We start from the raw sequence: 10,625 nt of genomic DNA, 5'->3' as shown, positions 1-10,625 counted from the left end.
AAACTTCCAGTGAGAAGTGGCATGTTTAGTTGGGAAGAGTCCCAGCTCCTGGCGCCGATGGTCAGTGTCTGCACAGGGTCCCTTCCAGCCCGGGCTCGATGGGATGTGCTTGATTCCCCAAGGGTAGAGTGAACTCACTCCTGCACGCCCAGGGGAGGGAGTGCTGCCAGGACTCAGGCCAGCCTGTCCTCCATTACAGCTTCATTACACTTTTATCCTCAGCCCCAATGATTTTTTGAAGATCTTGTGTGTGTCAATGGGAGCATTTAATTCTGTGTGATTTTCAAAGGCCATATACACTTCTTTTCCTGTCCAATCAGTTTTCAAAGGTGGTCAACCTGGGTTTCAAATCAGCCTCCCCAGGTATTTTCTCATCCTGGGGTCAAGGTCAGTATCAGCCTGTTTTTTTTTCTCATTTAATTCTATTAATACATTTATAAACACTTCGTTACACCATGCAACTGTGGCAGAGCGATGAAAATAACGTTTGTTACGTGACACTTAAAATGACAGCCTCGTTTCCTTCCTTTGCAGCTGAAACGACCTTCATGTACGTTCCCCACGATCCCAGTAGCTTGGTGCTGACGGGAGGCTGCAGTTCACCTCATTCCGCTCTCCTTCTGGCCTGTGGACATAACCGTGTCCCAGGTGGCAGCACAGGTATCCGCAAAATCGGGCTCCAGATGTCCTCATGTAACGCTGGCCGTTGACACCTGCCCGCCCACAGGTGGGAATGTTCAGCCGGCCGGTGCAGCGAGAGCGGAGTCGAGGTTCCTTTATACGTGGTTCTCGGGTCATCAGAGAACAACGGTAGAGCCCACACTGACCAGTGATGTCCAGTAAATACTCCCACCCAACCCTGCCTGGCCACTGACCTTTAAAGCCACAAGATGCCACGGAGACAAGAATGCCCGGAGCCCTCCCGGGTGGCGGGAGGCGGCCCTCCCCCGCGTTGCTGGCGGTGTGAGCTCTTAACTGCGTCATTCATTGGCTCTTGTTGGCCTTCCCAGCTAATTTCCAGCCGAGGCCAGTCTCCTGGAAGGGATCTCCCTCTGGTGTCTCTACTGGGGACAGCAAGTCCTTTTCTTCATGATGCTGAGCCTTCAGGAACATGACTTCCGCCTGACTCAGTACCCCAAGACCAAATCCTGAAGTCCCCTGAACTTACGTCAGGGTAGGGCCAGTCCTATCCAGGCCAGTGCACCTGTTCCCGTCACTGAGTATGGGTGGGGTTAGTTCACTTTGGGAAAACATACTTCCAAAAATGTGGTGTGTCCCTGAGGGTAGACTCCCTATAGGCACTCTACCCTGACTTCCGCTCAGCCTGGCTGGTCTGAGGCTCCTGTGAACCTCCCGGCCCGGCCTGAGGGAGGGGAGGGCGTGCATGCTCTCAGGCGATTTAGTCACCCATGCTCTGAGTCCCCTCCCATCCACACCTGTCATGTTTGGAGGAGCAAATCAAGCTCTGACACTCCAGGGAGGCAGCCACCTGCCCCCACCTCCCGCAGGCAGGGGCTCAGCCGACTCCCGAGGTTGTGCCGCTCGGCATTCCCCGGCTTCATTGGCGTTATTTCCTGCAGGTCGTCGGGAAGTAAGCAGATGGCAAATGCAGCCGCGGATGGTGCACTGAACAGCTCCAGCCGGTGCCAGTTACCAGAGGACCGAGGGATGCTGTTTCACTTACGCGTTCAGACTGTCCAGGTGACGCTGTGAGGCAAGCGCATGAGTCAGCAGGAATTCCGGTCGGATTCCTGCCCGGGTGACCCGAGCAAGCGCGCAGCTTGGTGCCGTGAGGGGTTTTGCAGACATGGCGCTCACCCCAAGATGCACAGGTGTAGGTGAGCCCGCTGAGCCTCAGGCGCCCTGCAGAAGGGGACGTCAGGGAGATAGACACACGAGGACCACTCGGGAGAAGGAACGGGTCTCAAGGGACAGAGCAGGTCTGCTGACCCCCAGCAAGGGAAAGGGGGCCTCAGCCCCACAAGGAAAAGAGTTCTGCCACCAATCTGCGGAGGAAGAAGAGCCCAGCTCGGCTGATACCTTGATTTCAGTCTGTGAGAACTGAGCAGAGATCCCAGCCAAATCCACCCAATCTCTGATGTAGGAGACCCCTGGGGCACAGGACCTCTGGCCAAGGACTGTGAGGTGACCAAGCGGCCGAGCTGTGGCTGTTGGCAATGCGGTGATGGAAGCCGTTCTGAAGTCCCCAGGGTCCAGCTCCAGGGCTCTCCCAGGTGGGCTCCGGAGGAGCATATCAGGCAACCTTCGAGTCCCAGTCCTAGTTTTGATTTCGGCAAAGGCCCCCGCCTCTCCGGTCCCCGACGCAGACCCTCTAATGCTGCCTGAGCGCGGTGTGGTCTGGTTGAGAGAGCTGCCCGCCATGTCCCCTGAGAGTCCTGACGTCTGATTCTGCTTAGGGCCCTTTTCACATTCAGATTGTTTTCCCCGGTGACTTTGTGATCAGACATCACAGGATTCCTGGATGAGGAAGGTGATTTTTCCCAAAACTCAGGCCACCCTACAAGCCTTGTGTTTAGCAGCTGCGTTGGTGCCAGTGGGCGCCTGTTTTGGTTAGCGTGCATCTTGTCCCCACCACGCCTCGTGGCCCCCCAGCAGTCAGGTTGCATCAGTTCCTGAGATGAGGAAACCGCCTTTATCACAGCATCCCTCATGTCCCATCAATGGCATTAAGCAGGTGTGTCTCCCTGTTCATCGTGAAGCCCGTCATGTGTGGTTGTGAGCGGGTAGGGCAGCAGGCAGGGTAACCCCCACCCCCATCCCCTGCCCGTCACCCACTGCAGCACCTTAGTAGTTAAACCACCTGGAAGTGTTGCTCACAAAAGTTTGTAGCCCTGTGGAGATAGGTTGTCAACCCAAATAATCACGTCCGTTCACCGGCGTCTAGAATTAGTGATGTACTCACCCCTCCCACTGTGAAAGCACCAATAAAGAGTCATCGGACTTCTGCTGTTACTTCTCCCCAAAGCATCCTCCTCTTTCGTGGAACACCTGTGGGATTCCACGGTTACCTGGCACGGTCGTCGACCACAGCATGGGTTTCTGAGTAATCAGTGTTCTTAATTGAATTACTCTTCACCAGAGTGTGGCATCTGTTTAACTGGTCACAAGAGAAAAGACTTTCTGTTGACTAGAAAACTGGTCGGCTTCTTTCCGATTGTCCCAGCTCCTCTAAAGGTCTAGCTTTTACCTACTAACAGCAGCCAGAGAATAGACTCTTCTTCCTAATGTCCCTCTGTCTGTCCCCTGGGCAGCTCCATGGGATCCGGGTCTATCTCCTCTGTTTGCCATTGGCAGGACCTGTTCTCTGTAGCTGCCTCAAGACTTGCACTGTTCTGTATCAAGGATGGGTTTTCAGGAATCCTGGCTCCCAGTGCCTTGGTTTTCCCACTCTTTTTTCTTGTCATCATAAAAAACCCAATCCTACTCACAGCACCAGCCAGAGGTAGCACAGGAGTTGGATTGTCCAGTTCGCTGTGAGATGCAGGGCAGCACGAGTACCTAGCCATCCTCCCCGTGACGCCTCCCTCACTGGGGTCCAGGTTGAGGAGTGCTTGGTGGTGTGTGAGGCCGACACCAACGCTGGTTGTTTCCATTGTGAAACATTGCCCTTCAAACGCCAATAACCTCAGGGGAGAATCTGACACTTCCCAGGGCCGTGCCCCACAGATCCAGATGTGTTTATCATAAGCTGAGGCAGGCCAAGCTAAGGACACTCCTTTGTCTGCTAGTAAGAACACCAGGAGATCTGAGCAGTAAGTCCACAAGGACATTTGCCTGGTGGCTTCCTTTTCCTCTCTTTATATTTTTCTCCTTCTCCAAGGCATCCCGAGGGGAGGGAGGGAGGGTTGCAACCAGCTGCTAACCCTTCCTTTCCATGTATATACGAGTGTGTGTTACAATTATGCATATGTGTGTGTGTGCATGTATGTGTGAATGTGTGTATATATGTGTATATTTATGTGAGTGTGTATATGTGTATGGGTGTATGCATGTGTGTAGGTGTGTGTATATGTGGGTATTCACGTGAGTGTGAGCATGTGTGTGTGTGTGTGTGTGTGTGTGTGTACACTCATTATAACTACGTACAAGGGTATAAAGGAAAATATGCTTGTAATGAATGAAGGGATAGGAAACCTGAACAGAGAAATAGAAACTATAACAGGATTGAAAGAACTAAAAAGAGAAAAATATTTGAACTAAAATTTCACAAGCTGGGCTTACCAGATGATCAGAAGTGACAGAAGAGTTAGTAACTTGAAGAGAAAACAATACATGTTAACCTATATGAAGAATACACAGAAAAAGATAGACAGGAAAAAAATGTACAAAGCCTCAAGGAACTGTGGAACAATATTAAAAAAGCTCACATAAATGTAACAGGAGTTCCTGAAAAAAGAAGAAGAGAATTGTTTGAAGAAATAATGGTGAAAATTTTTCCGTATTTGATGTAAGGTATAAAATTACAGATTTAAGAATCTCAACAAATCCCAAGTAGTATAAATATGAAAAAACTACATTTAGGCACAACACAGTCAAACTGTTGACAACCAAAGATAAGAGAATTTTGAAAGCAGGCAGAGGAAAACACCCTTGACTAAGCAGAGAGACAACAACACAATTAACAGTTGACTTCCCATCAAAAAAATTGAGGCTGGAAGACAGTGGAACAATACCTTTAAAGTGCTGAGGTAAAAATTGATTTTCCCAGAGTTCTGTATCCAGTGAAAGTATTCTTCAAGAAGGAAGGTGAAATAAATACTTTTTTGATACAATAAAAGTATGAGAATTCATTGCCAGCATATCTGCACTGCAAGAAATGAAAAGTTTAAACTATGAGCCTCTCGACAGAATAGTTTTATTGTTCTTTCATGTAAGTACAGAAGGATATAAACTTTGCCCAAACTATCACCCTTCACTGCATCCCAAACATTTTAGGGAGTGGTATTTTCCTCATTCGTCTGTTCTGGGTATTAAAAATATATATATTTCAGATGCTCTCTTTTTAAAGTCTGTGTTAATTTGAAATGTGTTTTTTAGAATTTTACATGTGTTAAAATTGTATTTATCTTTTTGTTATTCATTTCTAACTTAACTTTCCCTAAGTTGGAGACTATGATCCTGAGATATGAGATAAAGAAGACTTTTGAGAAATGATAAAATCTGGACACTGAACAAAGCCAAAGCACTGGAAGTTCTTGCTCAAGTCTCAGTTCCAACACCTGAGTGCCAGGGGCAGGGCTGTTTAATTACCGCCACAGAGAGAGTGCCTGAGGGAGCCCGTTGGGCTGTTAGTTTCATGGAACATGAACTTAATACAACGAACTGTCCTCTCTTATTTCAATGAATTGACAATAGCAAACTCTCCTACAACACGAGATATCGCACATGGGGAAGCCCTAAATTCTAGAGGATTTGGTCAATTTCTCAGGGCATGAAAAGTGGGCAAGGAATATTTTTGATGCCCCAGTTATTTGCCATCTAATTCTAGTTCCACTCATATCCTCTGGTTGATTTGTACCTTTTCAGCAGGTGGCAGGGGAAAGTCAGACGGGCTGCCCATCGCAGGCTACGGCCTCTACCTGGGGAGGAGCTAGAATAGGCCCTCTTTCCAGACTGACCTTTACACAGAGAACTAAACAGGGCCAGGAGGGGACGAAGACATCACAGATCTGAGAACAAGAGACTTGAAGAGTCTAAGAAGGAGGGGGAAAAAGAAAGTTGACAGGGGGACTTCCCTCGTGGTGCAGTGGTTAAGACTCTGGCTCCCAGTGCAGGGGGCCGGGGTTTGATCCCTGGTCCGGGAACTAGATCCCACATGCATGCCACAACTAAGAGTTTGCATGCCACAACTAAGGAGCCCGCCTAAAAAAAAAAGAAAAAGGAAGAAAGTTAACTGGTGTGTGACAATGAAACATGCAAACATGACTAGCCTAGAGATTTACATGCTTGATGGCGGTGGTGCAAATAGGGATCTGAGCTTCCTGGCACTCGAAGCGAAAAAGAAAGATAAGCACGTATGTAGCCATATATACAGACAGACAGGAAAACACCCCACGCCCTGCCAACATGTCCATAAACACAACATTTATAGACGAAAACCAAAATACACACATTCAATCCCCTTTCGTGTACGTGTCTGCGCAGGACTTTCAATGAACAACGCTCATGTGATATTTTTACGTGCATGCGTGTTGCTTTCTGTAGTGGTTGCTACCTCTAAACTGGCTTCATGACCCACACAGCCTTTCTCAAACAGGGCTCCCTCCTGAGCCCCAGACCCCAGACAGTGCTTTCCGGCTATTTTCTTGGTCCTCTCAAGGACCGCACATGATTCGCCATGAGGGTGCCTCAGGATGCGAGCGTCACCTTCTGGGAAGCGGACAGACCGAGGCTGATGGGGCTCAGGTGTGCCTGGGGGACAAATGTGACCTGTGACCTTGCAGACGCCCCTGCAGCTCTGGGAACCAGCTCTTTCGTCTGTGAGAATCTTCCGCCTGGTGTAAAAGCCAGTTCTGGGCCCTGGCTGTGTCCTGCTGGGACTCAGCCGTGGAGACTTGGCCGGTGCCCAGATGTGGCCCTCGTGGTGGGGGAAGGGCTGCAGTGCCCAGGACCTTCTGCGGCCGAGAGGGGTGGGGGGAGGTCTGGCCGCGGTGGATGGGAGAGGGGAGGGCCTCAGCACCTGCGGGAACGGGGACTGGAGAGCCACTCCCCTCCCCCACACTCGTCTGTGACTCATCCGAAGCCAGAGCTTCACATGCGACACACGAGGCCCCGGGAGGACAAGCCGGACCGCGGGCACCAATAGATCTGGGGCCGCCACACGAGGGTCACCAGGGGCTCCATCTGCTGGGAGGTAACCCGGGACACCCCGGGGCTGGGAGCAGCTGTGGTGTGAGGGAGTGGTCGCCACGCGCAGGACTCTCTGCTGGACTGAGAGGTGAATGTGAGAGTAATTGGAGGAACGTGGGGTGGCGGCTCCGCGGTCTCCGGCCCCTGGATCTCGAAAGGTTCTGACCTTTCCAAGAATCAGAGACACTTGGCCTTACAGATCACGCTTACACACACACACACACGCGCGTGTGCGAGTACACAACCTCCTCGACAGAACTGGCAGACCACTCGCACTGCAGCGCTGACCAGACAGTGCCCGGTGCCCTCTGACCTGTCCTATCCTGCTCTCCTGCACTGAACAAACAGCTGTGACTTCGGACCTGCCGCAGGCCATTTGCAAACACTGCTCCCACCCCTCAGGCTCCGGCTGGGCCGTGGGGACGGCCCACGGGGGAGAGCACCGGGACATCCGAGCAGCTGCTCTAAACCAGGGGCTACAGCAGTGAATGTGGGGTGCCCTTCACAATCATCACTCAAGATGAGCGATTCTGTTACCTTTACGAGGTAAACCGAACCATCTTTTCTAGCCGTATTTGTCCATGGGTCAGCTGTCTCCAGAACCCAGGCTGTTAGGACTCAGCCCCTGTGGGTGGATGGGTGCCTGCTCGCCTCCCGCCGTGTGGCTGGAGCCCAAGATTCCAGCAGTGCCTCATGGTGGACACGTCGGCTCAAGTCGCCTCGTTGGGACAGCACCCAGGGCCCACGACTGGTCAGGACCGTGACCTGGGTGCTCTGAGGTCAGGGAGACTTGGGGTGGGGTGTGGTTGGGGGGTGAGGTGAGGGACGAAGGGGCTTGGCTCAGAGGCCTCCAGCTAAGTGAGAGGCCCCCCTTCGCTGCTGTCACATCTTCACTGAGGGCTCTCCCACGGCTTTGTCACTCACGCCTTGTTTCCCCACCCCTCAAGGCCTCCTTCCTCATTAATTTATTCAGTGTGCTTCAGTCCTCGCCCATCTCCACCCGACATCCACTCATCACTCAGTTCCTTGCTTGTTTTTGCTTTATCGATCCATGTCCCCATTGCCAGTCAGGCTTCCCTGGGGGACGTGAACTGCAGGGTCCATGTGGGGGACAACTGTCCCCACCCACCTCACTGGCACAGAAGGGACAGGGTTGGCGCTTGTCGGGGAGAAGCCCTCTTGGAGTGGACCGCAGAATGCCGGGGCCAGGAGGACAGGTGGGCCTGGGCCGGTTCTCAGACTTGCCAGGCTAGGCGGCAGTGAGTCTGCCCTTCCCCCATCGGGGACCCTCATCTCAGAGGGTAGGCCACAAAGAGGGAGGGGTCGGGGTGGGGACCATCATCGAGGCGCCCTGGAGCCTGGGCGAGGGCAGGAAGGAGGGTCCTCACGGCAGCACCTGGTGGAGGTCGAGCCCCAGGCTGATCAGGAGCCCAGTTCGCGGGGCCCGGGCGCTGGCTCTGGCAATCACGTTACCCAGGCTGCGAGGGCAGCAGCTGGCCCCGCTGTGGCTGACGTTTTCCGCGGGCATCAGCTCCAACTCAGGAGGGTTGTTGATGACGCAGGAGCCCTTGCAGCTCTTGGTGATCAGCCTCTTTTCTTCCGAGCCTGAGCCTGCTCCCAGCCAGGCCTCTGGGCAGCGAGGAAGGCCGGGCATCCCCGACGGCACACAGACTCCGTGGGTCCCCGGTCCTGAGCCTTCGGGGCAGCCCCTGCAGCCCCCATTCCCGCACGTGCTGTGGGAGCGGGTGCGTGCGGAGCTTAGGGGAGCAGGGGGTTTCCCCGCACCTGCAGGCACCTGGACCCAGGCTCGGCCCAGTCCTCACTTGTGCGTGACGGAGACGTTTAGATGCGTGTCTGCCTGGGCCTGTCTGCAGGTCTCCCTTCTGACAACCCACAAAGGGAAAGAAAATCACCAAACAGCCCCCTAGTAGGAGAAAGGGTCACTGGGTGTGGTGGGAGAGACCCAACCTCAGAAGGAGGCTTTCCAGCTGGAGCACAACTTAGAACCCCTGCGGAGGCCTGAGGGTCCATCTCCCAGGAATGCTGGGCAGGTTGGAGCAGGAAGCTGGGGCCTGAGGGCCCAGCAGCTCCCGGCATCCTGCCCCCTCCTCCTGGGCTCACCCTGAGGGGTCCTTGTCACCCCCAAACCCACCCCGCAGGACAGTAGAGATGGAAGGACAGGTGAGAGTGGACGGGAGGAACGTAGGCCGGGACCAGCCTCTCCAAGGGGCACGTGCTCCCTGGGCTCACTTCCTTCAGAGCAGAGGCAGGGAGAGGACCCCGAGGGGGAGCCGCCAGGAGGGTAGAGCAGTGACAGCCCCCTGAGCCCAGTGAAAGTGGAGAGGTCTCTGTGTGGCTCTGAAGGCCTCCTGGCCCCCTGACCTGATGTTCCCTCCAGAGCACCCCCTCCTGAGGTCACTCAGGTCACTCCCTCCTTCATCCTGGGATGTTCCCGTGAGCTTTACACGGAGGGAAGCAGCCACACATCGGGTCCACGGAGGGGGAGACGCCCGACCCAGCTCACGGTGCGGAGCCCCCTTGGAGGGAGCAGCCCGGGGACCACTGGGCCGGGCAGCTGAGCTCAGCCTTGGACGCACCCACCTGGAAGACCACTTCGTAGGAGTGACAAAGCAAGTGCACGATCGGGGTGCACGCAGCTTTTATGCAGCGAGAGGTGGTGTTGACCTGCAAGCAGTGGTAGCAGTGCAGGCTGGGGTCTGGGGGGAGGTGGGGACAGAGCAGAGTTCACTCAGGGCACACCCGGGGACAGGCACACCACCGCCCGCTGAAGCCCCTTGGTGCCCATGGGCTCGCAGAGCCCCAAGTGTCACCCCCGCCCCCCCAGACAAGTGCCTCCTGGGACCCAGGTCAGACACTCACACCTGCAGGCTGACGTCATCACCCCCACCTCCCTGCTGGCTCGGGGGAGCGTGCGCACGCACGTGCACACACACACAGACACACACACAGACACACACACAGACACAGACACACACACATGAGCAGACGCCCCACGCAGCCCTTCCCTCACTGAAGAACCCACCAGGCCTTCCCTTCTGCCACTGTTGGCCTCACCTCTATCTGCACACACCGGGGCCCACCGCAGGACGAGGAGGACCCCTCTCGTGGTGCGGTCAGTCAGGCCTGAGTGGGGGGAGGCAGAGAAAGAGCCTGACCCAGAGCCCTGCCCCCCAAACCTGGTCTGGGCACCTCTGACTCCCGCTCTCCTCCCCTCTCCCTCGGTCTCACACCCCGGCGCACACCCTTGATCCCGTTTGCATATGTCCTCCTAGCTTCTCTGGTCCTCTGTCCCGACGTGGGTTCTGATCCCGGGACCCTCACCTGACCCCCCTCTCCTACACCTTCCGAGTCAGAATCAACCCTGCTCTTGGGAAGGCTTCCTGGAGTTCTTAAGTCGGCAGCCCCTGAGGCCCAGGAAGGGGGAGGAAGCTGAGTCACAGCTGGGTGTTGGGGGAGAAGGGGGTGGGGACCTGGTCTCCCCACCTGTGGGTCCACGCACCTCGGCCAGCCTCAGGCTGAGCTGGCAGCTCTGATGCAACTTTTTTGGTGTAACAGACCCCATGCAGCAGGGAGGGAGCTCCACACTGTGGAGGACATGGGGGAAGGCCTGTAAGGTCCACGTGGCTGAGAGGGTGACCCAGAAACCCTGCGCTCCTGAAAGAGGGTGGCCAAGGAATGGGGTGAGAAAGGGCAGTTCATCGTATTAAGTTCATGTTCCATAAAACAAATGGCCC

The sequence above is a fragment of the Delphinus delphis genome, chromosome 17, assembly GCF_949987515.2.
Source record: "Delphinus delphis chromosome 17, mDelDel1.2, whole genome shotgun sequence".
Classification (NCBI taxonomy): Eukaryota; Metazoa; Chordata; class Mammalia; order Artiodactyla; family Delphinidae; genus Delphinus; species Delphinus delphis.
Note: the sequence above shows the minus strand (reverse complement) of the source record.